This window comes from Hyla sarda, chromosome 4, assembly GCF_029499605.1.
Source record: "Hyla sarda isolate aHylSar1 chromosome 4, aHylSar1.hap1, whole genome shotgun sequence".
NCBI classification, from domain to species: Eukaryota; Metazoa; Chordata; class Amphibia; order Anura; family Hylidae; genus Hyla; species Hyla sarda.
The window spans coordinates 95,170,934-95,197,026 of record NC_079192.1 but is presented as its reverse complement, the minus strand read 5'-3'; the positions used below and the strand labels follow the sequence as shown (position 1 = coordinate 95,197,026).

The 26,093-nt window shown below is 41.8% G+C and overlaps 1 protein-coding gene across 2 annotated transcripts in view; it reads right to left on the bottom strand.

Annotated features, from left to right (window-relative positions):
- Window positions 1-26,093, bottom strand: part of ITGA11 (integrin subunit alpha 11) — a 151,591-nt gene that overhangs the window by 83,361 nt on the left and 42,137 nt on the right. The window lies entirely within an intron of this gene.

The following is a 26,093-nucleotide window of genomic DNA, read 5'->3' as shown; positions in this document are numbered from 1 at the left end:
GGCTCCGGAAAGTTAAACATATTTGTAAATTAGAAGGATTAAAAAATCAATTACTTCTATTAAAAAAATCTTAATCCTTCAAATAGTTATTAGCTTCTGAAGTTGAGTTGCTGTTTTCTATCTAACTGCTCTCTGATGACTCACGTCCCGGGAGTTGTCCAGCTCCTATGGGGATATTCTCGCATCATGCACAGCTCCCGGGACGTGACATCATCATTGAGCAGTTAGACAGAAAACAACAACTCAACTTCAGAAGCTAATAACTATTGGAAGGATTAAGATTTTTTAATAGAAGTAATTTACAAATCTGTTTAACTTTCCGGAGCCAGTTGATATATATAAAAAAAGGTTTTGCCTGGAATACCCCTTTAAGCTTATGCTGCATACAGTTATCATTAAGTGAAGCATGCCTAAAAGCCACATCATGATTTTAATCTTAGGAAAAAAGATGTTGATATCCTACAGAATAAGTTTGTGCGATGTGACATATCAGTGCTGGCAATAATGTCACATACAATGTAATATACATATGTATGTGCATCTGCAGAACTCTTAGCAAGGACTTTTAATGTTGGTTTTAGTGCTTTTCCTAGCTCCACATTGTTGATTTCACCTGTCCAGCATGGTACTATACCCATACGTTCACATCTTATACACATTTCTTTGACATGCGATTCACACATGGTTTTTTAGCTCAATAAACAAGTTCACAAAAGTCAAAATGAAATCCACTTGTATAAATAGTTTTTGCTTCTAGGGTCAATCTGGTTCTTCACACTGAAAATTGTTACTGAAATGGAGAAAACTGTGAAAAAATTCACAATGAATTAGTCTCTTGGTAGGTTGAGTAGGTTGAGACATAGATACGGTCAAATCAGTAGACTGCAATGCTTTAGGTAGATTCCTCTTCACACCAGTTTATGGTGACCAAATTATTCGTAGACATCTTTTTTTTAGTGTTACAGCATGTGCTATCATCCCAAAGCCAAATAACCATTCTAAATGCTTAACCGGGTTATTCGGGCAGTGAGTGGGTAGTTCCCCAAACCTGCTGTTATAACAGAGCTCTGGTCCTGGAGGGGCAAGCTGTGCATAACTAGCTTGCCCCCTGACTGGTGAGCAGTTAAGGGGTTAAGAAATGTACAGGCAAGGTTTTTTAGCCCCCCCCCCGCCTGTAAAACTTGTCAGTGGCTACAGTGGTATGTCCCATGAGTAGGGGGGGAAGGAGTGCACCAATCAGGGGTTTAATAGTTTCCTGGGCTTTCAGGGGCCCTCCCCTGGGTATTTATAGCTGGGGTGCCTCCCTTCCCCCCTCAATCTGCCCAGGACCCGGAGTTTTGCCCTCCCTCCCTCCCTCCCTTTTTTTGTATCTCTGTTTCTTGTAAGTCACAGCTTGGCGGTAAGAAGACGGTGAAAGCGGGGTCAACCCGCGGTAGACCTCCACACAGGACGGTGTGGCAGCACCTCTTGGGTTGGTAAGAAGCCAATCGGTGTCTTTGTTACAGTTAAATTGTTATTTATATAAGTAATTTTATAAATAAAGCTGTGGCCGATTCCCACCCACGGAAAAGTTAAATTGTTGTTGTGTCAGTTATTATTTAATTAATTATTGTAGTAAGGGGGAGGGGTAGTTATAGCCTGCTAGGAGCTAATTGGGTCTCAACAGTCTTGCTGTATGGTGCTTCTGGTTTTGGGGATGTGATGTCATGGGCCCACTCAGCCAATGAGCTGCCATAGAGGTGTCGGCCTTAGCCACTGGCTCATTTTCAGAAGTCAATGTGGACTGTTGTGTCTTGTAACTCACATTTTGGGAAGTGTAATGTAGTAATAAAGGGAAAAATGGATGCCCATTTGTACCAGAGTGGCTCGGCTAAGCCATTAGATGTGTAAGGTTTGTAGATTGTTTCCAGTAGCAACAATCAGAATTGAGAAGGTAACTCCAGCGTATAATATATAGTCTTTAGTTCAAAAACATTGCAAGATAAATTTTTATGCGTGTTACGTACACAAGTCGTGAACAAACTAACTGGACACTAGAGCTGTCACTTAGAGCTGACAGGAGGAGGGGCTCTAAGTACCGAAAGGTCGGGGCATAATGCAAAATGCCCGTATTCTGAGCATTTGTCTGAGCAGTGTGTGGTGCCACGGGGTGGTATTAGTGATGCCAGGGCACTGCTATTCTATACAAATTAATATAGTAACAAGTTTCTGGTGTGCCCACACCTTGTGCTACCAAGCTGCCCAAGACAGTTCAAAGCCATAGGACAGCTGTTGGTGCTGGGACACCACAAGTGGTCGGGACATCAAACAAATGTTTCCTTGGTCAAGCATGCTGCATGACTGAAACAGAGGGAATTGCTACATTTCGCTCCTTGAGCTCTGTACAGAGCGGTCTGCCATTTTGATGGATTAAAAGTGCTGACAGATTCCCTTAATGTCTGCTGAATAAAATCAGAAAGAAAAAAAAATGTCCAAAAACTGCCATACTTGCTGTATGGAGTTTTTTGGGGGCCAAAAACGCTGCAGCCATGTTTTTACTTGGAGTCAATAGGAAAATATGAAACGCCAGACTCACATAAAAATAATTTTTTTTTTTTTCACCCTTTTGTGATTTTTTTGGGCTCAGAGCTCAGAATAAATGAGAACTGTAGCCAGCGGGTGTAAATGCCCAGTCATTTGAATCCATTTGTAAACCTGTTGACTTATATTTTCCTTTTCATATATACATTGGAATGCTGTAAAATACGAAGCCGCTTCTCCCATCTTACTATCATAAATCTAGTTCTGCGTGTACATTTGGGGGGGAGCTGACACACTGGAAAAACAGAAATTGGCAATGATAGTGAAGGAAATAGACCGTCCTTCTTCAGGCTGCATATGTATGAAAGGATTTCTGATATATCTGTAAAGACATTACCAGGAGACTTGTGAGATCCAGGAGGTATGATAAAACCACAAGTGACAGGCAGAAGCAGCTTGTGGGATATACAGAAGTTTGAGGTTAGGCCCAAATCGTGTATCACATTTCTAAGCTTGATTTACAGAGAATGACTAATGTTGTCAGCAGTAAATTTACGTATTAGTTGGAGCACATCATTCTGGGAGTACAAGGTACAGGACAATGAGAAAGGTCACATCCTGTAAAGACAATTGTCATGTGTGCGCTTACACTCCTAGGCCGCCTATACACATCGGATGAAAACCATCTGAGCCTGCCAATTTCAGTGGGTCCAACCATCTTTCGAATGTAACAATCCCTAATCTGTGGCTTTCTATTTATTACAACACTACAGCTTCCAACTAGGTTTTCACTGCTCATATATTTGCTATGATTGTATTCTTTTACTCCTGTTGTCATTCCTTTATTTACTGTTATATTGTTATGAAATTGATCTCATGGAATGTTAAAGGGCTGAAATCTCCACACAAGCGTAATATAGTTCTCTGCCATCTTAAAAAATTGGCTCTGCATATAGTTTTTTAAATTTTTTTTTGCAGGAGATCAACTTAGAGTAAGGTGATTTTGATAGGATGAAAAAATGGTGGATGGGCTTGGTTGTGAGATCTGCTCCTGTTGCTCGGAAGGCAGGTGCACTTATATTGTTTCCTAAATCCTTTGCCCATCAGCTCATCTCTACCATGGCTGATGCACGGAGGCATTTATGCAGCTGACTTTGATTTATTTAATGTCTATGGTCGAATCGAAGATAACCTCTCTTTCTTTAACTCTTTAGCAGGGCTTGTGCAGCAAAGTACTGTCCGGGATCGGGTGGTAGCAGGTGACTTCAATGAGGTTATGTGTGTGGCAGAAGATAGATGACGCAACAGAAGGGGTACGACTGGACGATGGGAGTGGGGTGGAGTGTTTCTACCTAGATGGGTGACTCAGGTGGGCTTCCTGGACGCGTGGCATCTATTGCATCCTGACTCTCGTGAATTCACCCATTATTCTCACTCTCAAGATTGGCCTTGTTAGGACTGAATATGAGTCTTGGGTTGAGAGGAAGTAGAATTTGCACAGATCCTACTTAGATGCTGCTTTATTTAGGTATCGAAATAAACCTGGTAAGTTGTTAGTACACTTTGGCAAAGGGGTGTACCCACCTGCACATGTTTTGGCGCTCAAGGATAGCCAGGGACATGCAGCCACCCATCCCTGTGACATTGCTTCCTTATTTAAGAGCTATTTTCATCACTTATATACCCCACCTACTCCTTCTGTTCCTGCAGATAGGGACTGGTTAGCAGAGACACCTCTGCCCTCATTGACTGCAGATGAGAGGGAATCCCTTAATGCCCCTATATCACTGGAGGAATAGCAGGGTGTGCCTTCTTGGGAAAGGCACCGAGCACAGACGGATTCCAAGGGGAGTTGTTGTTGCCGGAAGTCTCCCCCGCCCCGTTGTCACTTTTTAATTCCTATTTGACGGGACTAATTCCCTCTATGGCCATGAATACTGCTCATATTCGGGTTCTACCAAAACCGGGAGGGGATCCCTTAAATCCGGGAGGTTATAAACCCATTTCCCTCAATGTAGATTTAAAGCTACTATCTAAAATTATGGCAAATCGCCTGGCTGTGATACTGCTACTATTACCCTCACAGGTGGGGTTTGTTAAGGGTAGGGCCACTGTAGCTAATCTACGTAAAGTCATAGCTGTATTGGAATCTATACATCTTCATCCTGAGGCTCATCTCTCCCCCGCTATCTTATCTATTGACGCCGAAAAGGCTTTTGATAGCATGAGTTGGGATTGGATTTGGAGAGTACTAGCTTGTATGGGTTTTGATGGGGCTTTTATAACTTACTTGTGCTCGTTGTACTCGAATCCTTTAACTAGGGTGCACCTTCCAGGGTTTCTTTCTGACCCATTTTCCCCATGGCGGGACACTTGTCAGGGGGTGCCCTTTGTCCCCTTTGCTTTTTAAGTTCTAAGTTCCCACCTGGCGTAAATGCAGCGTATTTCTCGCTGCGTATTCCTTGCTCACTATTCACACAGGGCTTTCCGGCGGCAGCCCTATGCATGCAGTGAGTTTTGGGGGCAGGGCCGTGTGCTGGTGTGACTGTGACGCGCGGCTCCGCCTCAAAAACTCACTGCACACATAGGGCTGCCGCCGGAAAGCCCTGTGTGTATAGTGAGCATGGAATACACAGTGTATTTCCCGCTGCTGCCGCAAATTTTGCACAGCATGAAATACGCTGCATATATGCCAGGTGGGAACACACCCTAATATAGCATTGGAGCCCCTGTGGAGGGTCCTAGCCACTACCTCCTGTATTATGGGCATTAGGGTAGGTACCCATGAGCTAAAGTCCACTCTATTTGTGGATGATAATCTATAAATGTTTTCCCATCCTGATTTACTTGTAGCCCTTGAGTTCCTTGAGGATTTTGGGAGGGTTTCGGAGTTCAAAGTAAACCCCTCTAAAAGAACTCTTTTAGATATTAAAGGGTTTTATCACTCTTCTCCTGTTTGTGGGTTTCAGATAGGATAGCTTATTCTTCCTTAAAATATTTGGGTATCCATGTGTGCTGCTCTCCTGGGTCTATTTATGCCTTGAACGACCCCCACTTATTTCAAAAGATCATATCCGATTTGCGAAGGTGGCAGTCCCTACCCCTCTATTTCCTCGCTCAGTGTTATCTCCTGAAAATGATGGGTTTTACCAAATTGCTCTACCCAATGCAAACTATCCCCCTTTTACTTACGCATAAAGATGTGGCATTGTTATGTTCTGAGTTCTCTAAATTCATATGGGCTAACAAGCTGCCAAGAATAGCATTAAGAAAATTGATGCTTCCTAGGGATCGGGGGGTATAAACTTCCCAGATGTACGATATTATAACTTAGCCTGCTTACTACGTCATGGGGTAGATTGGATGAAGGTCTCTAGCGTTTACTCTAATTTTGAACTGGAGGCTCGGATGGTGAGGCCATGGTCTTTAACGGCCTTATAAAACATGAGGTTCTCAGCCTTACCGAGACAGGTTAAGGGTAGTATGCTTTTGAGGGACACTATTGCTTCATGGAAGGCGTGTAGGGAGGCCATGAAACTACTGTTCCTTACAAGCAAAGACATGCCATCATGGTCTCACCCGGAATTTCCATTGGGGCATCAAAATCCCTTATACCGAGAGTGGGGGGAGGCAGGGGTTTTACTGGTAAGACACCTTTTCCATCCTACTGAATACTGTTATTACACCCTACCTGAATTGACGGCTCATTATGGGATAGGACCATCACACTTTTTACAATACTCGCAATTGTGGTCCTTTGTCCGCCCAAGGCTAATAGATCTTTTTTGGGGATCTGGAAATTGGGAAGCCAGACTTAGGTAAAGGTATCTTAGAGGGTTGGGTGAAAGTTCGGAAAGCGGTAGTTAGTGAGGTGTGGAGGGAGACGGAATTCAAGGTTATGCATCATGCTGTTTACGGCTTTACTTTCCCTAATATGCTGGCAACTTGCACGGTTAGTTCAAGAGAATTAATAAATGCTTCTCAGTGCGTAACCCGGGGATGAGAAAGCAGTTCACAATATGTGAGATGTTACGTTGTGGACCATCTAACCTGAGTTATAATAACTGTATACACAAAAGGGAGAAGATGTATAAGATACACAATTTAATGTAGCAGTGATGTAGTGATTGGTAGGTATAAATAATATATATATATATAAATCTCAGATAGGGCAATACAAGTGAGATACCATGGGGGGATTGTTCTGCTCAATAGAGAGGACTACATTACAGAAGCTAATCGTCTTCTCTCTGACAAAAAATACTACACCTTTCTAGACCATAATCCAACCATCAAATATCATGCAGAACTGAAGTCTTTATTGTCTAAATGTTATGAGAATGGGGAAATAACCAAACAAGAACGAAATGATTTACTAATTACAGAACCAAACACACCACTATTCTATTATTTACCAAAGGTCCACAAAAATGCAGCTAATCCCCCAGGACGCCCTATCATTTTGGGCATACATTCATTAACCTCAGACCTATCACAATATATTGATATTATTTTACAGAGATACATCACCAATCTTCCATCATACACCAGAGATACATCAGAATGTATTAAAACCATCCTGTATTAAAAATAGCCTGGGAACCCCACTATCTGTTCAAGCATAAGCTAGGGATTAGCGCTCTATCCCACTTTCTAAGCTTAGACAATACTATGCCATCCGCACAACACAATTCTATTCTGGAGGGAATACGTTTTTTCCTACATCACAATTACTTTGATTTTAATGAATGTACAGTATTTATAAACAGGAATGTGGTACAGCAATGGGGTCGCGATTTGCGCCGAGTCTTGCAAATTTATTTATGGGTTTATATGAAAAAGAGGTTATTTATACCCACCCACTGTTTTCCAAATGTATCTCTTAAAATCGTTACATTGACGATATTTTCGTCATCTGGGGAGGGTCAAGAGAGGAGTTGGAGACAAAGATCTTAATGTTAACACTTGGAATCTGGAGTTTACACATAATATTGTCTACAATGACACCAAATTTTTGGACGTCATTGTATCACATGAGGACAAATGAATAATTACTAAAACGTTCTTCAAATGTGTAAACAGTAATAGCTACCTCGATTACACAAGTGCCCACTACAACAAATGGATACAAAATATCCCCTTTAGGCAGTTTAAGAGGATCAGGTGTAACTGTACCAAAAAAGACGATTACATGGTTCAAAGTAATACCTTATCTGCAAGATTGTGTAAAAAAGGGTACTCAAAATCTCTCATAGAAAGTGCTAAACACAAAGCACTGAACCTAGATCAGAAAACTTGCCTCCTTGCGAGACATAAAAAATCCGCCACCGCTGATTTTTAAATGTAACTTTATTACTAATTTTAGTTGTGATCATAAATTAATTAAGTCAGTTTTAGAAAAGCACTGGAGCAATTTAATGCTCGATCCATACTTTAAAGAGATTATTCCAGCTAAACCTAAGATCACTTTATGTAAATCCAAGTCACTCAAAAATATTTTAGCCCCAAGTAAGTTGAGACAAAAAGACAATAAAGTTACCACATTTTTATCAGCTCTGCCGGAAGCTATAAGTGCTATATTACCGCATCTAAATGTTGTTCTAATATGGTCCATGGCACAAAGAACTTTAAATCCAATATTACTGGTGAAACCTTTCAAATCCAATCCTTTATGAATTGTGGTACCTTTTACGTAATCTATCTATTGGAGTTCCCATGTGGCCTTCAATATGTGGGTCGGACCATACAAGCCTTGAGATATCATATTAATAAATATTGGGCAAATGTGTGTAATGGGTTTTTACTTCATAGTGTGTCTCAGCATGCAGTTGAAACACATAACTGCATTTTTGGGGATTTTATACTATTCCCTATGGAATATATTGGCAGAGAAGTAAATCAGCGATTTAGTACTCTCAGAAGGAGAGAGAACTACTGGATCCACCGTCTAAAAACATTGGTTCCGATAGGTTTGAACGAGTATATAGAAGATGTGTTTTGAAATATATATATATATATATATATATATATATATATATATATATATATATATATATGCAAATATGATATGCATCCAAAAGAATAGGTAAATGGAGTGACTCACCCAAAGACACCACTGGAGTAGAATTCGTCAAGATTTTATTCCATAGAGAAACGGGGTGAAGCACACGGGAAGGCTCGGATGTACGGGTGGGGGAGCAACAGACAGCAAATGGGCCACGGTCCATAACGCGTTCTCACAGCGCTTTGTCAGGCCCCAGCTGCGTCTGTCATCAGATCCTGTTTTGTAACATCTAGTTGCCATAGTGATATCAAACAAATACAAAAAACATTGTGCAACTAAGTGAATTAAAAACAGTAATACAAAACAAAAATCTTGTCTCTTTTCAAGGAGCAACTAAGCCGGTGGCGTCCAAGCGCATAATCCACCGTGCCTCCTTCATTAGTAGTGTATCTACTAATGATACGGTTAATTATGTGCTTGAACGCCACCGGCCCCATTGGCTTAAATGACAAGAATGAATTAAGTATCTTATTATAATCTTGCCTCACCTAGTTGCTCCTTGAAAAGAGATAAGATTTTTGTTTTGTATTACTGTTTTTAATTCACTTAGTTGCACGATGTTTTTTGTATTTGTTTGATATCATTATGGCAACTAGATGTTACAAAACAGGATCTGACGACAGATGCAGCTGGGGCCTGACGAAGCGGTATGAGAGTGCGTTACGGACCGTGGCCCATTTGCTGTCTGTTGCTATCCCACCCGTACATCCGAGCCTTCCTGTGTGCTTCACCCCGTTTTTCTATGGAATAAACTCTTGACAAATTCTACTCCACTGGTGTCTTTGGGTGAGTGGCTCCATTTACCTATTCTTTTGGATGCATATTGGATTGTACGCTATTTCCTATGTGAGCACCACCCGCCTTCAAGCACACACCTCCACCTTATTTGTTTGAACGAGCCTCTACATTCATCATATTGGGACTCTCTACACAATCCCATTGACAGATTGTCTACTCAGCCCCGCCAGTGCCAGATCTGCTCTCTTTTTTTCTTTTGGTTTTTCTACACATTGTCCAAATATGCTTTTATATTTAAATTACAGTATAATTTTATATAAAAAATACAGTATTATTTTATGTTTCTTTTTAAAATATCTAAAATACTTTTATATATGTATCGCTATTTCTATAATAACTTTCAGAAAAAAAATACCCTCGATCTTGCGGGGTACTTTTGTCTCCATACGGGAGACATGGTTTCTCACTTGTATTCCTTTATCTGAGATATATACATATTTTTTATACCTACCAATCACTATATTACTGCTACATTAAATTGTGTATCTTATACATTTTCTCCCTTATGCGTATACAGCTATTATAACTTAGGTTAGATGGTCCACAACGTAACATCTCACATGCTGTGAACTGCTTTCTCCTCCCGGGTTACACACTCAGAAGCATTCATTCATTCTCTTGAACAAACCGTGTGAGATGCCAGCATCAGCCGCTCGGGCCATGTGATCTAGTATTACGGCTGTTTTCTGTTTTCATTAATGAGAAGGATACCACTATGCGGAACCTCGTGATGATTATAGTAATGAATACAGTGCTCCGGTAAGATGTAACTCTTCTGCATCACTATCACATAACATTACCCTTACAGTTTTCCCTGATGCATTCACTATAAGCTACGGGATCACAGCTGTCAGCTACGAGCCACATGTGTGTTTGTTTATATTACGGGTCCCGTCCCGGACTAAATAAACCCGCAAGCATCGGTATACGTTTCTCTTTTATTTCCTGCTGTTTACGTACATTAATTGATTTGACTGCTCGCTGCAATAAGTAGGTCAGTAAATATTTGCTATATTGTAAACAACCATATGTTATTACTATCTTTGTAACGAAATTTAGGCATGCCCCCTTCTTGTATAGTTGGCGCCCTTTCTTTGTATATAAATATGACTCTTGTGCTTTTCCTGTATCACCTACCTGCAATTTAAAAAAGGGTAATATAACACCCGCATCGCTCTTATTGATGAATTAACCGATGCCTTGGACCTTCTTTGGATTTTTTTTTTCACTTTTCCCTTGCTGTTTTACTGGTTCCTTGCCTTGGATACCAGTCAAGCTCTGGACAGCCTTCAATCCTTTCTGAGTACTCCTTAACAAGGGGTGATATGTATAACCTCAAGGGTTACACGAGGTGAGAGTCCAGCATATAGACCCTCGCCAATCCCATTCACCTGTATCCACAGTATTATACGAGGCATTGCCCTTGCTTTTTTGTATTCCTTTTCTCCTTACAGAATAGAGGAATGTCCTAACTGAGATGAACAGTGGTCTGATCTCCTCCATGGTTTAGTCACATGCTCCAGGACTCGCAACTTTTGGACCAATTTGTTTGCTGTACTGAGAGATAAATTATGGATCAAATTAGCGGCAGACCACCTTTTAATTTTATTGCTTGTGCCTGAAGAAGAGGTTACCTTGACCTTACTGATACACTTGGTGGGCAAACGTTGTTTATTGGCTCACTGGCTATCTTCTACCATGCCTTCTACCATGCCTACAGTGGGCGAGGTACTTATACAGATGAGGCGTTATCTTCATTTGGACCACTTGGAGTATGAGAGAACAGCCTCATAAATCAGTCAAATCATTCTTTTAAAAATGGAAAACTTTTATTGCCACATTTTCGTCTGATGCTGATATTGTTTCTATTGTCACTCCATTCAAAGATACAGTGCGGTACATACGCAGAGCCACAGTGGCTATTTTGGGTCGTTTGTGGCTACCTTCCACAACACAGAGAGGGTAGTGTGCACACAACATTTTTTTGTTGAGCGCTTGTGTGGAGATTTATATACCTACATCGTGATTTTCTTCTAATTCTGGAGTGAGCAATGAGGGGTGGGGGGAGGGGTGACTTGAATTTTGCAATCTTTTCCCATCATTTTCGCCATGCCTATTTGCTCTTCTGCAATATTTCCTGTCTATATTGTACTTACGGCTCCTCCATTGCTCAGTGGCGTCTTGTCTCTATCTGTTGTATTTTTTAAAATGATAAAAATCTTAATAAAGATCGGGCTGCAAAAAATTAGCCCTCATACAGGCCTGTATAAGGAGAAATAAAAAAAATTATAGGGGTCAGAATAGGACAAAATTCCCCCTGCATATGTGTATCCTGTGATGTTACCCATATATAATTAATTATTCAAATTAGCATGGCCAGTATTTTTTTGCAAGAAAGGTGGCACCTAGAGATGAGCGAATCGAATCGGACGAATCCGAATTCCTTCCAAATTTCATGAATAATTTGATTCGGACCGAATCTGAATTTCCACTCCATTCGAAATAACAAATTTCTTCATTCACTCCATTTTGTTATTACTCTAAGGCTAGGATTCCACAATTTTTGCAGTAAAAAAATTTATTTAACAAGATTTTTATTAATTTTTAAACAGGGACCAATTTATGTGGGCGGGCAGGGACCTAAAAATGTAGCCGACAATAGTAAAAATGTAGAAAGGGGCCATTTAAATGTAAAAATAATATATTTTTTAGAATTCATTTTGTTAAACTTTTTATTAGTAATGTATTTTAATAATGCATCGATGCCAAGGAAAGTGAAAACGGAGCACTCACCCAGAAGATACCCTTAGCGATAGATAGATTCCCGAACGGGGTCTTCAGCAGAGAGGCATTAGATGGAATGGGGGTAGCTCAGACGCCGGCTGTATACCTGCAACTTATACCCAAATGTACACCCATATTCCTGTATTGTATTATTCTAATTGTTACACATCCACACCGTCTATCTGGTGTAGGATTCTGTTGTGGCACTTGTAGTCCGCTGCAGGCATCCTCCATTGTATGCCTTTTTATGCTGGGGATCGCCCTTAGCAACGGACTACAAGGGTAGGATCTGCTCCCCCAGTATAAATGCACAACCGCATTTGGGGTTGAGCACCTCCAGCCATTTGAGACCACGTTTTTTGTTGTTTGTTTTATACCCAAATGTACAGCGTTCCAGTGCCTTATGTATACCACTGGCCGCAATGCAAAAATAACATATACCATATGGTCCTTTTTTTTCTTTTTCTGTCATGTCCTGAGATTCTCCAAGCTATTGTTTCTAATTATTAGATCAAACAAAAAACACAAGAAATGACCTGAATGGAGACTTCTGCTTCACATGATACGCTGACATAGTTGTAGCCATAATCAACAGAAGACAATGTAACAACAAAACTGTATGTGGTTTACATTAAAAAGTGGGAGTAAAAGAGAAAGTCACACAACTTGAATTATGTACGGTTGCCTCATATGACTCAGCTGGTGTGGTATAAGTTTGTGTCTAGGTAAGTGCTTCTATCCTTTGGGTTGCACTTTTTTAGGTGTTCCCAATATGTAGTGGTTAAAGGCGTACTCCGGTGGAATTATTATTTTTAATCAACTGGTGCCAGAAACAGATTTGTAAATTACTTCTATTTAAAAATCTTAATCGTTTCAATACTTATCGGCTGCTGTATGCTCCACAGGAAGTTCTTTTCTTTTTTAATTCATATTCTGTCTGACCACAGTGCTCTCTACTGACACCTCTGTCCATGTCAGGAACTGTCCAGAGCAGGAGAGGTTTGCTATGGGGCTTTACTCCTGCCCTGGACAGTCCCTGACATGGACAGAGGTGTCAGTAGAGAGCACTGTGGTCAGACAGAAAAGAAATTCAAAAGGAAAAGAACTTCATGTGGAGCATACAACAGCTGATAAGTACTGGAAGGATTAAGATTTTTAAATAGAAGTCATTTACAAATCTGTTTCTGGCACCAGTTGATTAAAAATAATAATTCCACCGGAGTACGCCTTTAACCACTACATATTGGGAACACCTAAAAAAGTGCAACCCAAAGGATAGAAGCACTTACCTAGACACAAACTTATACCACACCAGCTGAGGCATATAAGGCAACCGTACATAATTCAAGTTGTGTGACTTTCTCTTTTACTCCCACTTTTTAATGTAAACCACATACAGTTTTGTTGTTACATTGTCTTCTGTTGATTATGGCTACAACTATGTCAGCGTATCATGTGAAGCAGAAGTCTCCATTCAGGTCATTTCTTGTGTTTTTTGTTTGATCTAATAATTAGAATCTTTCATAGCCAGCACCCAGCTCCACCCATTCGGCCCAGGCGTTTTTAATTAGCAGGAGACTGCATAAGGGTTTCCTCCTAACATTCTCCCAGCCTCTGGCAGGGAGCACATGGTAGGGGTTCACACTGGTTCGGTGCTCTGCGGTGATCATTGTTTCTGTGGTGCTTTGTCTGTGGGGTGGAGTGGCCCGGAGATAGGGGCTTGATCGGGCAGCAGTGCGGCATGGTGTCGCGGGGGCGTGGCCGCCCCCGCGACACCATGCCCCACTGCTGCCCGATCAAGCCCCTGGCTCCGGGCCACTCCACCCCACAGACAAAGCACTAGGTCAGTGTTAGGTTACGGACCCACTCTAAATAGGTGGCCTTGAGGTGGTGAGTGGGCTTGTACTTTTTGATCATATAAGTACTAGCAACCTGTTAGTTTTTGAATTAATCCTCAGAAGCAAGTAGATCAAAATACAAATTGTGGGTGTGCGGCTGTGTTTCTTTTTCTCTTTGTGTTTTATAATTTACTAATCTGTTTAACTTTCTGGCACCAGTTGATTTAAAAAAAATGTTTTCCACTGGAGTACCCCTTTAATGCCTAACAAAATTGGAAGGACAACTATGTAAACCGGTGACAGGCTCATGAGCTCTCAAGGCATGTTAATGTGGGGAGCCATGGCTAGTTCTTCTGGTCCAATCCAACACAAAAGCTATTATAGCACAAATAGCTAAAAAAAAAAAAGTTAAAGCTGATGATGATAGAAAGATTAGAACACAGAGAGCATCACAGACAAGCACACCTTTCATGGCAGCCATGTTCCCTAATGGCGATTTCTTTCTACAGCAGGATAATGCCCTGGCCTGAAAATGTTCAGGAATGGTTTAAAGGGGTACTCTGCCCCTATTTATCTTATCCCCTATCCAAAGGATAGGGGATAAGATGTCTGATCATGGAGACCTCGCCGTTGGGGACTCCCGCGATCTTCCTGCTGCACCCGGCGTTCGTTTAGAGCATCGGGTGCAGCGCTGTGACATCATGGTCATGCCCGCTCATGACGTTGCGGCCACACCCCTTCAATGCAAGTCTATGGGAGGGGGAGTGATGGCTGTCATGCCCCCTCCCATAGACTTGCATTGAGGGGGCATGACCGTGATGTCACAAGCGGGGCGTGAACGTGACATCATGAGCCTCCACCCCACTTCACCAGTCATCTGACACGGAGCGAAGTTCGCTTCATGCACCGGATGTCTGGGGTGCTGCAGCCGAGATCACGGGGGACAATTTCTAGAGGCGGAGTACTCCTTTAATGAACATGACAAAGAGTTGGTGCCTTTCATTCAGATGTCCAAATCTCAATCGACTCTAGCGCAAGCCCATCCCTTTAAGGCCGTTTTCACAACATACTGGACTTAAAGGAACTGCTGCTAATGTGTTGGAGCCAGATACCACAGGACACCTTCATAGATCTTGTGGACTCCAAGCATTGATGGGTCAAAGCTGTCTTGATGATGTGAGGGATTCATACAAAATATTAGGCAGGCAGTTTAGCCGAATGGCTGACTGGTGTGTATAATATATATATATATATATATATATATATATATATATATATACATATGTATATATGTCACGATGCCGGCTGGCAGGTAGTGGATCCTCTGTGCCGGAGAGGGATTGGCGTGGACCGTGCTAGTGGATCGGTTCTAAGTCACTACTGGTTTTCACCAGAGCCCGCCGCAAAGCGGGATGGTCTTGCTGCGGCGGTAGTGACCAGGTCGTATCCACTAGCAACGGCTCACCTCTCTGGCTGCTGAAGATAGGCGCGGTACAAGGGAGTAGACAGAAGCAAGGTCGGACGTAGCAGAAGGTCGGGGCAGGCAGCAAGGATCGTAGTCAGGGGCAACGGCAGGAGGTCTGGAACACAGGCTAGGAACACACAAGGAAACGCTTTCACTGGCACGATGGCAACAAGATCCGGCAAGGAAGTGCAGGGGAAGTGAGGTGATATAGGGAAGTGCACAGGTGATCAGACTAATTGGAACCACTGCGCCAATCAGCGGCGCAGTGGCCCTTTAAATCGCAAAGACCCGGCGCGCGCGCGCCCTAAGGAGCGGGGCCGCGCGCGCCGGGACAGGACCGACGGAGAGCGAGTCAGGTACGGGAGCCGGGGTGCGCATCGCGAGCGGGCGCTACCCGCATCGCGAATCGCATCCCGGCTGGAGGCGGTATCGCAGCGCCCCGGGTCAGTGGATCTGACCGGAGCGCTGCAGTGAGGAGAGTGTAGCGAGCGCTCCGGGGAGGAGCGGGGACCCGGAGCGCTCGGCGTAACAATATATATATATATATATATATGTATATGTATATATATATATATATATGTGTGTGTATATAACCATAGCTACGCAGAAGAATTAAACATTCTATACCATTTTCTCATAGGCTGGGGTAAGACTTATATTCACATCCATAGAGCAAGCTGCCAGTCTCATTATATAAACTTGGCTGCCAACAATGGAAATTTCTGTGCTCTATACCTCTCTCTGCCATATGAAGTAAGATGAAACCTGCGAGAACTAGTTCCTAATACTCCAGATTGTATTTTATATCCAGACAACACAAACAGTCAATAACTCACAATCCAGTAAAGATTCACAATAGTGTATAAGAATCTGCTGCTATTCCACGTCATTGATCATCTCTTATTTGCTGATTTGTTATGTAATACTTTGCTCTATTTTCTGTATTAATTCCTCATTTTACAGCAGTTCTTTATGACCACTGAAAGGTGTAGGAGCACTTACTTTATAATGGCACCAGTAATGTAACTGGTAATTTCAGCAATGATCTTGTTGGTATTTCTGCATTCAGCTCTGATTGTCTATGGTTTAGGTTCGGTGTCCTTTTATCCCACTAATAGACTTGGGTGCATGGTCCACATAGTCACTAGAGATACAAAGAAAAAGCTAATATGTGTCAGTCTACTTAAAGGGGTACTCCGCCCCTAGACATCTTTGGATAGGGGATACGATGTCTGGTCGTGGGGATCCTACCGCTCGCTAGGGACCCCCGCAATCTCTGCTGAGGCACCCCAGCCATCCGATGCACGGAGCGAACTTCGTTCCATGCGGATGACTGGCAATGCAGGGTGGAGGCTCGTGACATCACGGCCACGCCCCACTCGTGATGTCACAGCCACGCCCCATCAATGCATGTCTATGGGAGGAGGCATGGTGGCCATCACCCCCCTCCCATAGACTTGCATTGAGGGGGCGTGGCCATAACATCACGAGTGGGGCGTGACCGTGATGTCACGAGCCTCTGGCGCTGCACCCTACGCTCTAAACGAACGCCGGGTGCAGCAGGGAGGTAGCGGGTGTCCCCAGCGGCGGGACCCCCGCAATCAGACATCTTATCCCCTATCCTTTGGATAGGAGATAAGATGTCTAGGGGCGGAGTACACCTATAAGGCATATTCTGGTGAAAAACAACTTATACCCTATCCAAAGGATAGGAGAGAAGTGTCTGATCGGAGGGATTCGACCGCTGGGGCCGCCATGACCTCCTGAATGGGACCCGGCTCTCTTAGAGAAGCACGTGCCTCTCCTTTCAGAGAGCCGGGTACTGTTCAGGAGATCGTGGGGGGTGCCAGTGATCTGAAACCTCTGCAATCAGACACTTCTCCACGTACTTATCCTGCGTTCTCATACAAATGAATGTAGCGTGTGCTGTCAGACCCTTGATTCTCATCCTGTGGATAGAGGATAAATTGTTTATCACCGGATCACCCCTTTGCTATGGCTTCACAGTTGCACGCCCATCATGGTTATATCTTATGTTAGTGTGACCATGGCGTGTCTCCAAGAAGTTCCTTACATTGGGAAAAATGTATGTGACATATGTAAAAATTCCAACATGGTCATAATTCTTGTTATCGTTTCTAGTTACCTGCTCAATGTGACAATTTATGTAAATACCCTTTGTAAACTACTTACTGTGTATAGAGATTTAATCCCCAAGCCCTGGCATTGCCTGTTTACATACATCACAAGTATCCAAACATCTGTAAAGATATGCTATACATCCCAGCCACAGAGGCTCCTGTATGGACAGTCCTATTCATAAACAATCGGCTTTTCGCCCCTGCAGCTGTGACCACAATGTATATGTATATACGGGTATTACAGATCTGAAGGTTTGTTAGTTTAGTCCTAAGTAACAAAACTGAAAACTGAAAATGTTGCTGCTTCCCTCCTCCATATATGTCAGAATCATCTTCATTTCCCATTGTGGATGCATAAGTAGAAATATGCATATAGTCTTTGGGTAGTTGCTAAAGCTTATGTGTAACAAAATGATAGTGACATTTGTGGGGACACACATTTACTATGCCTGATATGTCAGTATTTTGACTTTACTTGTGCAACAGAACTGTATAACAGCATTTAAGACACATTTATTATGCTGTGTGTTTTTTGCGAAAAGGGGTAAGCTATGTTCTGCATGGAAATTCTGCTGAATTCAACTGGATTCTGCTGCGCTGTGCACACGGCGGAATTTCTGCACCAGACGCAAATTCCAAATTCAGTGTTTGCAGAAAGAATGAACCTCTTCATTCTTCCTGCGGACTCCACACGGAATGCATAGCCGTCTATGAGACGTGGATTCCCATACGATCTTAGCGCCAGTATATTATGCGGCTGCAGCAGTCTCCGGAGATTTTACGTGCGGACATTCCTAGAAGTGAACTTAGCCTAATGGTCTACTGGGCAAAGGTGTATCATGGACTGAAAAGGCGTGGCTTTAAATGCCATGTGCCAAAATAATGTACCTGTGTCTGAAATAAGACAACTAATAGTTGGTGCCAATGTAGACTACATAGTCTTGAGATGCGCCAGTTTTTATCAATAAGCCTGAGCCGCTGTAATATATCTAGTGCATTTGAAGTTTGTCCAGCTAAATCTGCAATCTCTAAGAATTAAACACTTTTGGAAAATTTCACCCATCGTCTTGGAGAAAAGACCTGTTATAGAAGAGTTCTGGAGGCAATAAGGTGCATCTTATAGGACTCAAGGACTAAAATTGGCTGGTCTAAAACTGTCACTCTAGTGCCACCTCAAGGTAGCAATCCTGTAAGTCAATATTTCAACCATTAAGGCTTCTTTTACATATGTGCGCGTCAGTTTTTTTCCCCCTCCAATGCTGCAGCAAATGCACCGGAGGGAAAGGGAAGCAAGAATGTGATCCCATTCATTTAAATGGGACAGTTCACAATCATACGGTGCCTCAGTTTGGATGCCAGATGATTGGACTCGCTGGAACGGCACAGACAGACAGGGGAAGGCATCTTGCTGCGTTTCCCCATCTGGCGATCATAAACAATGGATGATACACAACAGATGCCAACTGATGCACTTCTGGCAAGTTTTGCCCAGTCTCGCCAGACGTCGGATATAAGTAACTCTAGGCTTAAAATCCTTCAATGTAACTAGGAATGTTATCTTATTTTCACAGTGTATGAATATGTGTTCTAAATACAATATATTACTGGGCCTTGATCTGTCACAGTAATTTCCTTCAGAACAGGCTCACTGCTGTCTTCTCTGAGAAAGGCTTCCTTCTGCCTTAGAATCTAATGAACAGTAATATGAGCTCCTCTTTTCATATTAATGTTCTCTCCCTGAGCAGACAGGAGAAGCAGAGACAGGAGCTCTAAGTGTGATGTCACAGCTACAAGGGAGCAATATGGAGAGATCTGTGCAGTATAGCTAATAACATTATATTAGTAATTTGCTTTATTATACTTTTTGACACCATAGACATTACCCCAGTAATATCAATAAGTAGTGTTACCAAATAGTCTCTTTGTAGCACAAACCTTTTACTGACACCCTGCTGAATTCAACGAGAACTTTGTAATGCCTAATTTCTTTTGAGATGGCGCTACACAGAAAATGAACACCTGCTGCCAGGTTACCCCAAAAATGATGGCTAATTGCTGGGGGTCTCAGTTACAAGACATTCTGGTAGCCGCATACTTTCAGCATCCTTTTTAACAAAAAAGAAATGTTCAATGCTGACACGTGAGAAGTTGTGATTGTTGGGAGTCCTATGACATGTCAGAAGTTATATAAATGTTTATGTACACTTTTCACATGTCACAGAGAAAGTGCTGAGATCCCCACCGATCAGGAGAACAAGGAGGTTAAACACACATTAGGCTGGGTTTACATTGTCGTTCAAATGCAAACAGCTACTACCAAGTCCCTATGGACCCCATTCACTTGCATGGGGTCTGTCGGTGATCCAGTAATTTTACAGGAATTTAGCAGAGAAAAAATAGCGCTTGTCGAGTCCGACGGCAATGTGAATGAAGCTTTAGCAAGCTTTACTCCCCTACTCATAGTGATCTTTGTCCATGTGAAAAGTTTTTTTTAAAATTATAGTGACACAATGAGAAAAAAAAACTTTTATTTATTTATTTTTATAAAAAATTGAAACTTTTCTCCAGGTCTCCAATGCAATTCCACATTAAATTACATGATCTGTAGTAAGAAAATGTAATCTCTCATTTTTGTTTTGTATCTTGGATGTATCTTGGTATTATTTTGGAGGTTCCCATCTTTACTCTGCAGTGCTGATGGAAACTGCCAACAAACAATTGCTGTTGATGGATCTGACTATACTTATTATTGCCCTGTCCTTATACATTATGCTGAGTGCATGAAGATGTACTGTATTGAATTGGCAACAGGTCTCAATGACTTGGTTATACACGAATACCATATGAAGTCCAGATCATTCACACATGAACACCAGATGCGGTCCAGCTCATAAATGCATGAATACCAGATAAAACCGGATTCACTATGCACAAATACTTATATGACTAGTCCATAAATACACCAGTTTATAAAAAGCCTGAAAAACATATGCACTGCTAATGGTTTCCTATTATTATTTTGTACATTATTATGTGCAGGGCCTACATTGGTCATGATGGCGGCACCTTCACAGAGGCAGCAAATTGGCCCTGAGAAGATTTTTAACCCCTTCCCGATCCATCACGTACCGGTACGTCATGGGTCAGGTGAGAGAAATATGACATAGGCCCATGGGTTGTTTGAAAAAAAAGTTAAAAATCATTCTTTTTTTTACTATAAAAAAATAAATCTCTTCCTAATTTAAGTTCAAATCACCTCCCTTTTCCCATTTTTCAAATAAAACACTGTAAAAAAATAAAATAATAATAAACATATTTGGTATTGTCGAATGCCTAATTGACCAAACTATTAAAGTCCAAAAAATTCCCAATGTTAAATTTGCTGATTTTTGGTCACATCACGTCCCAGAAAAAATGTAATAAAAAGTAGTATAGTTATAATAAAAAGGTCACACAAAAGTAGTATAGTTAAAAACTTCAGCTCATGGCGCAAAAAATAATAAAGTAACACTAACGTAGCTTTGTAGGTGGAAAAATAAAAAGATTATAGGGGTCAGAACACGGCATTAAACAAACTTTTTTTATTTTTTTTACCTTAAAACAAAACAAAAACTATCCAAGAACGGTATCAATGGAATCGTACTTACCCATGGAAAAAAAGTTTAGCATGATGTCAGAATTGGGGGGGGGGGGGGGGGGCCGGTTGGGGGACAAGGGGTTAGGACAGCATTTGAGCATTTGTTAAATTTTATAATCCTCCCAGTTCACTGCCCCCATCATGATATATTTCCCACTGCCTTAATTTTTATTATTTTATAGTTTTCTACCTTGATATTGCTCTGTATTTTCTGCTCAGTCTCAGTCAGATTCACAGACTGGGAAGGGGCATTCCCGAGCAGGAGTGACATCATCTGAAGCCATACAGGGGAGAACTTCCTCCCTCACTCTGCTACACACAGCCCAGAGCAGTTCAGCGTGAGATAAGCTATGATTGGCTAAGGCTGCACTTCTCCCCCCTCAGCGCTCCAGACTGCATTTCCTGATTTTGGATTTCTGCCAGGCCAACATGAGTCCAAAGTCTGTGCAAGAGATAGGGGGAAATGTGCTCTAGACAAATAAGGTACACCTAGTGGCAGATTTTTAAAACACAAATAAAACATAGAAAACTAAATTTTTTAAATCAAAGTACATTAGAAAGATTTTTTACTTACCATTAAAAAAAGTTCAATAGCAAAAATGTGTTTTAATGAGTGCCCATTTAACTGTGTCACATGACTGAGATGGAACCATCTCTTTTGAGTTTATGGAATCATCTCTTTTGGATAGACACAGGGCTGTGCTTCTCTCCACACTCATTCTAGTAATTGGTCAGGGTGCTTAGACTCTGACTGTTGAAAACTTTGGATATGTCTCTAGGACATCTTTTGTAATGACAGGTACACTTTAAAGTTTTGAGGAACGTCAGTATTATTTACATATACAAAATAACAATAATTTATGTAAGCACTGGTAAATCTCCAAATATGCTTTTTAGTACAGAATTAACTTTTTGTATGTAGTTTACATTGAGGAAACACTACTAATACTGTCTGGTTACAATAGGATGCAGTTATTCATTGCCCCAGTATAAGCTTCCCCGGTAAAATCTATTGACTCCATAATATTGTCTTGAAATCAGCATTGAGGAATTCGCTGCACGTTTATAGTTCATAGCAGGTTGGTAGCGGATAAGATGTAATTTAATTTTATAGGTTTTGGTTCATTTTTTGGCAGACAAAGAGGGTTTGGGAGTCTATCCATGAGACTGGGAAGCAACAGCCAAAGACTACTTACAAAACCAGATGTGAGGGGAGTGTGTGTATTGGCTCATTGGGCAACAATGAATTTAGCAGGAAACGTAACTCTATGAACGATGGATTATATTCTCCAAAACACATGAAATGTGCTTTTTCACCCAAAAGTGTGCTCCTATCTTCTGGGCCCTATAATGACTTGCAGTGATGAATCCTTGATGTCTCCCCACACACAAACAGACAGGACCGCATGCTGCGCACATGTGGCCACGCTAGAGATGGGGACATTCCAAAGCGACAGACATAAAGGAGAAACCTTCAAACATCTGGTCAAAGGGAGCAGAGCCAGGAAAATATAAACAGCAGCAGAATTGTAGCCCAGCAATGGGTAGACTCATGAAACGATGATGTGACCCCTTCAAAATGCATTTAAGTATCCCCGGATCTGTAGAGATGACACCCAATAAAAGGACTGACTTCATTCCACATACTATAATTCTATGGGATCCTCATAAAAGCACGGTATGCAAGTTATATCCTAGGAGTTGTCGCTGCTAGGATCAGCTGTTAATGTAGACTGCTAATCCAATGACATCATTTGTGACACCTTATAACGAAAATTACAAGAAATTCACTAAATATCAAAATTTATTGTGAATTTAGCAGATAGTTTGTTACAACTCATAAAAATAACAAAAAATGACAAAGAATTCACTGAATATCACAATTTGTTGTGAATGTATCTCAACTGATTGATTGAAAATGAATTCATTCATAGTGCTTAACAATGACCATTGACCCTGTTAGATACTGTCATGAGTCATATTTTAGGCCTAAACTACATGGTGACTTTTTGTAGAAGTATCATGTTACAGCTGTCTATAGTAGTCTATGGAGAGCGGGAGTGGCTAGAGAAAGGGAGGCTTGGGAAAAGGATGGGGCCTAAAATGCAACAAATTGTGCCAAAATTCTTTCACTGAATATTGGTGCAAAGTATACAAATCAGTAGTGGTATAAAAGGTAAGAAAAGCCTTGAAATGTGCCAAATTTGTCATAAAGTATGAGCCCCTCTGAAAAAGCATTTTGAAGCGTTTTATGACTGTCTTGTCTATGTTCATGCTTTTTAAGTATTATACAGTATTAGTATATCTGCCCTAGTATGTTTTGTGGCATGAGCAGCTCACCGCACAAATTTAGGTTGTTAGGGTTTTGGAAGAGCAGATGATACATTGCACAGGCTTAATGGGAATTTTCTTTTCGTCATGGCCTAAAAGGTTCATCCACCTTGAACAATCCCTTTTTGTTAATAGAGACCCTAATAATAAACTGATTACAGGATGTCCCACTATCAAGATCAGCTGCAATCTGTAAACAAACCTGGTAGCAGGTGTTCAGTTGTCTTACAGCGCCTCCACAGGGAAAACAAAGTATTGCTCAACTCCCATTAAAATCAATAGGCTGTCTATACAATGCATTGCCTCATGGGTGAAGGCTGTGAGCACAATAATGAATAGCTATCAATTAGATCACTTGGTAAATAAAGATATTTGGTGTTTAATACTACTCCTTAAGGGTGGATTCACACATGGCAGATTTTGCTACAAAAATTTCTATGTCCGTCCCAATGACCTTAAAAGAACTTGAAGAAACTCACATGCTTGCCCCCAAAACATTCCACATCAGATCAAATAAATGATTTTCAGTTACAATAATTTCTTCAACAAAATCTTTTTGTACCTTAGACTACTCAGGACACCTATAAAGTATCATAAAATACACATAGTGCACATAACACAGGACTGATGTACCATACATTGACTTAAAGGGCGACTGCCACGCCCTGTCCCATAGACTTACATTGAGGGGGCGTTGTGTGCCATCACGAGGGGCGTGGCCATGACATCACGACTCCTGCAGCCTGCACCCATCATTCGGAACACAATGTTTCCAAAGCTGGGGAAGTGGAGTACCTCTTTAAAAAAAAACTCCAAAACAACACAAGCTAAGGGGGAATAGACCATTTTTTGTAATGTAGTTTCAATAAGGCTGGGTCCACACTACGTTTTGTCCCATACGGGAGCGCATACGGCAGGGGGGAGCTAAAAGCTCGCGCTTCCGTATATTACCGTATGCGCTCCCGTATGTCATTCATTTCAATGAGCCGACCGGAGTGAAACGTTCGGTCCGGTCGGCTCATTTTTGCGCCGTATGCGCTTTTACAACCGGACCTAAAACCGTGGTTGACCACAGTTTTAGGTCCGGTTGTAAAAGCGCATACGGCGCAAAAATGAGCCGACCGGACCGAACGTTTCACTCCGGTCGGCTCATTGAAATGAATGACATACGGGAGCGCATACGGTAACATACGGGAGCGCGAGCTTTTAGCTCCCCCCTGCCGTATGCGCTCCCGTATGGGACAAAACGTAGTGTGGACCCAGCCTAAGATGGTGAGGAGCTGCCAAATCACATTCAGTATAGTGCCAGCATCAAGACAAAGCCCAGGCCTTTACCAGAAGGAAGAATAACATCCACATCTCCTCTTTATCTTAACTGACGTGGTGTCTGGGCCTGCACTGATCACATCGCATTGAATAGAATCACTTGAACTGTTGTATCTCTTCTCCCCCACATCAACTGTATCCAAGCTGTTGTTTACTAAGAATTCTTATTACATCACTCTTTATCCTGAAGGCAGAGCAGAGCTGGCACATCTCGTAAACTTTACGCCTTCTGATCTAGGAAACTTACACATCAAATGAACTCATTCCATATCCCTTCCATTTAGTTAGTAACTTCCCATGGGTCAACTTCAGTTTACCCCAAATCCGGGCTCAGGAATACTTGTTACATAACAGACATGGTATCTCAGCATCTGTACTCCTCACACTTGACCAACAGACTCCATCACTGGCCCAGAGGGGACATGACTAATTCCTGAGCCTTACCAGATGACTGGATTACATAATTCTGTCCTTCGGATTAACTTCTACATCATGCACGTGTACATGAGGATTGGGGAAATTAAACTATGGCATTAAAAATTCATACCAGAAAATCATGGAATTTATGACTCCCCATGTAAATAACTAGCACTGCGATCCTATCTGCAGGTTCTTTTATGGTTATCCTTTGTAAAAACTAGATCTCAAGGTTTGGCTGCATGAATGCCATATTCCATGACATCGACTATACAACTGGTGACTCTTTTTCTGAATGGCTGCCCAAAATGTCATAATCACCCTATTGATCCTATTGTGCTTTGCTCACAGGAACTGTGTACATCAAGGATAGGTTAAAAGAGAGTGCATCTGCAGCGTATTTCCCACTGTAGATGTGCTGACGGGAGTCACAAGAGAGAGCTCCCTGCTGCGGCCGGGTAGCTATGTGTGTTCACTTGTGGCGGAGGATTTCCCACTGTGCATCTGCTACAAGTAAGCACTGTGTCTACAGTGGGAATTCTGCCTCTACAAGCGGACTCGCAAAGCTACCCAGCCGCAGCAGGAAGCATGCTCTAGTGACTGCTGTTGGCACATCCACAGCATGTGACCCTACCCTAAATCTGGAATACTGTGTGGAATTTTTTTTTTATGATATTCTGGAAAAGATTACAGCAAGTGTTTTATATCTTATCACAGGAATTTTCTACAGATATAAAGTTAAGGTTTGAAAGTCTTCTTGTTGACCCAGGGT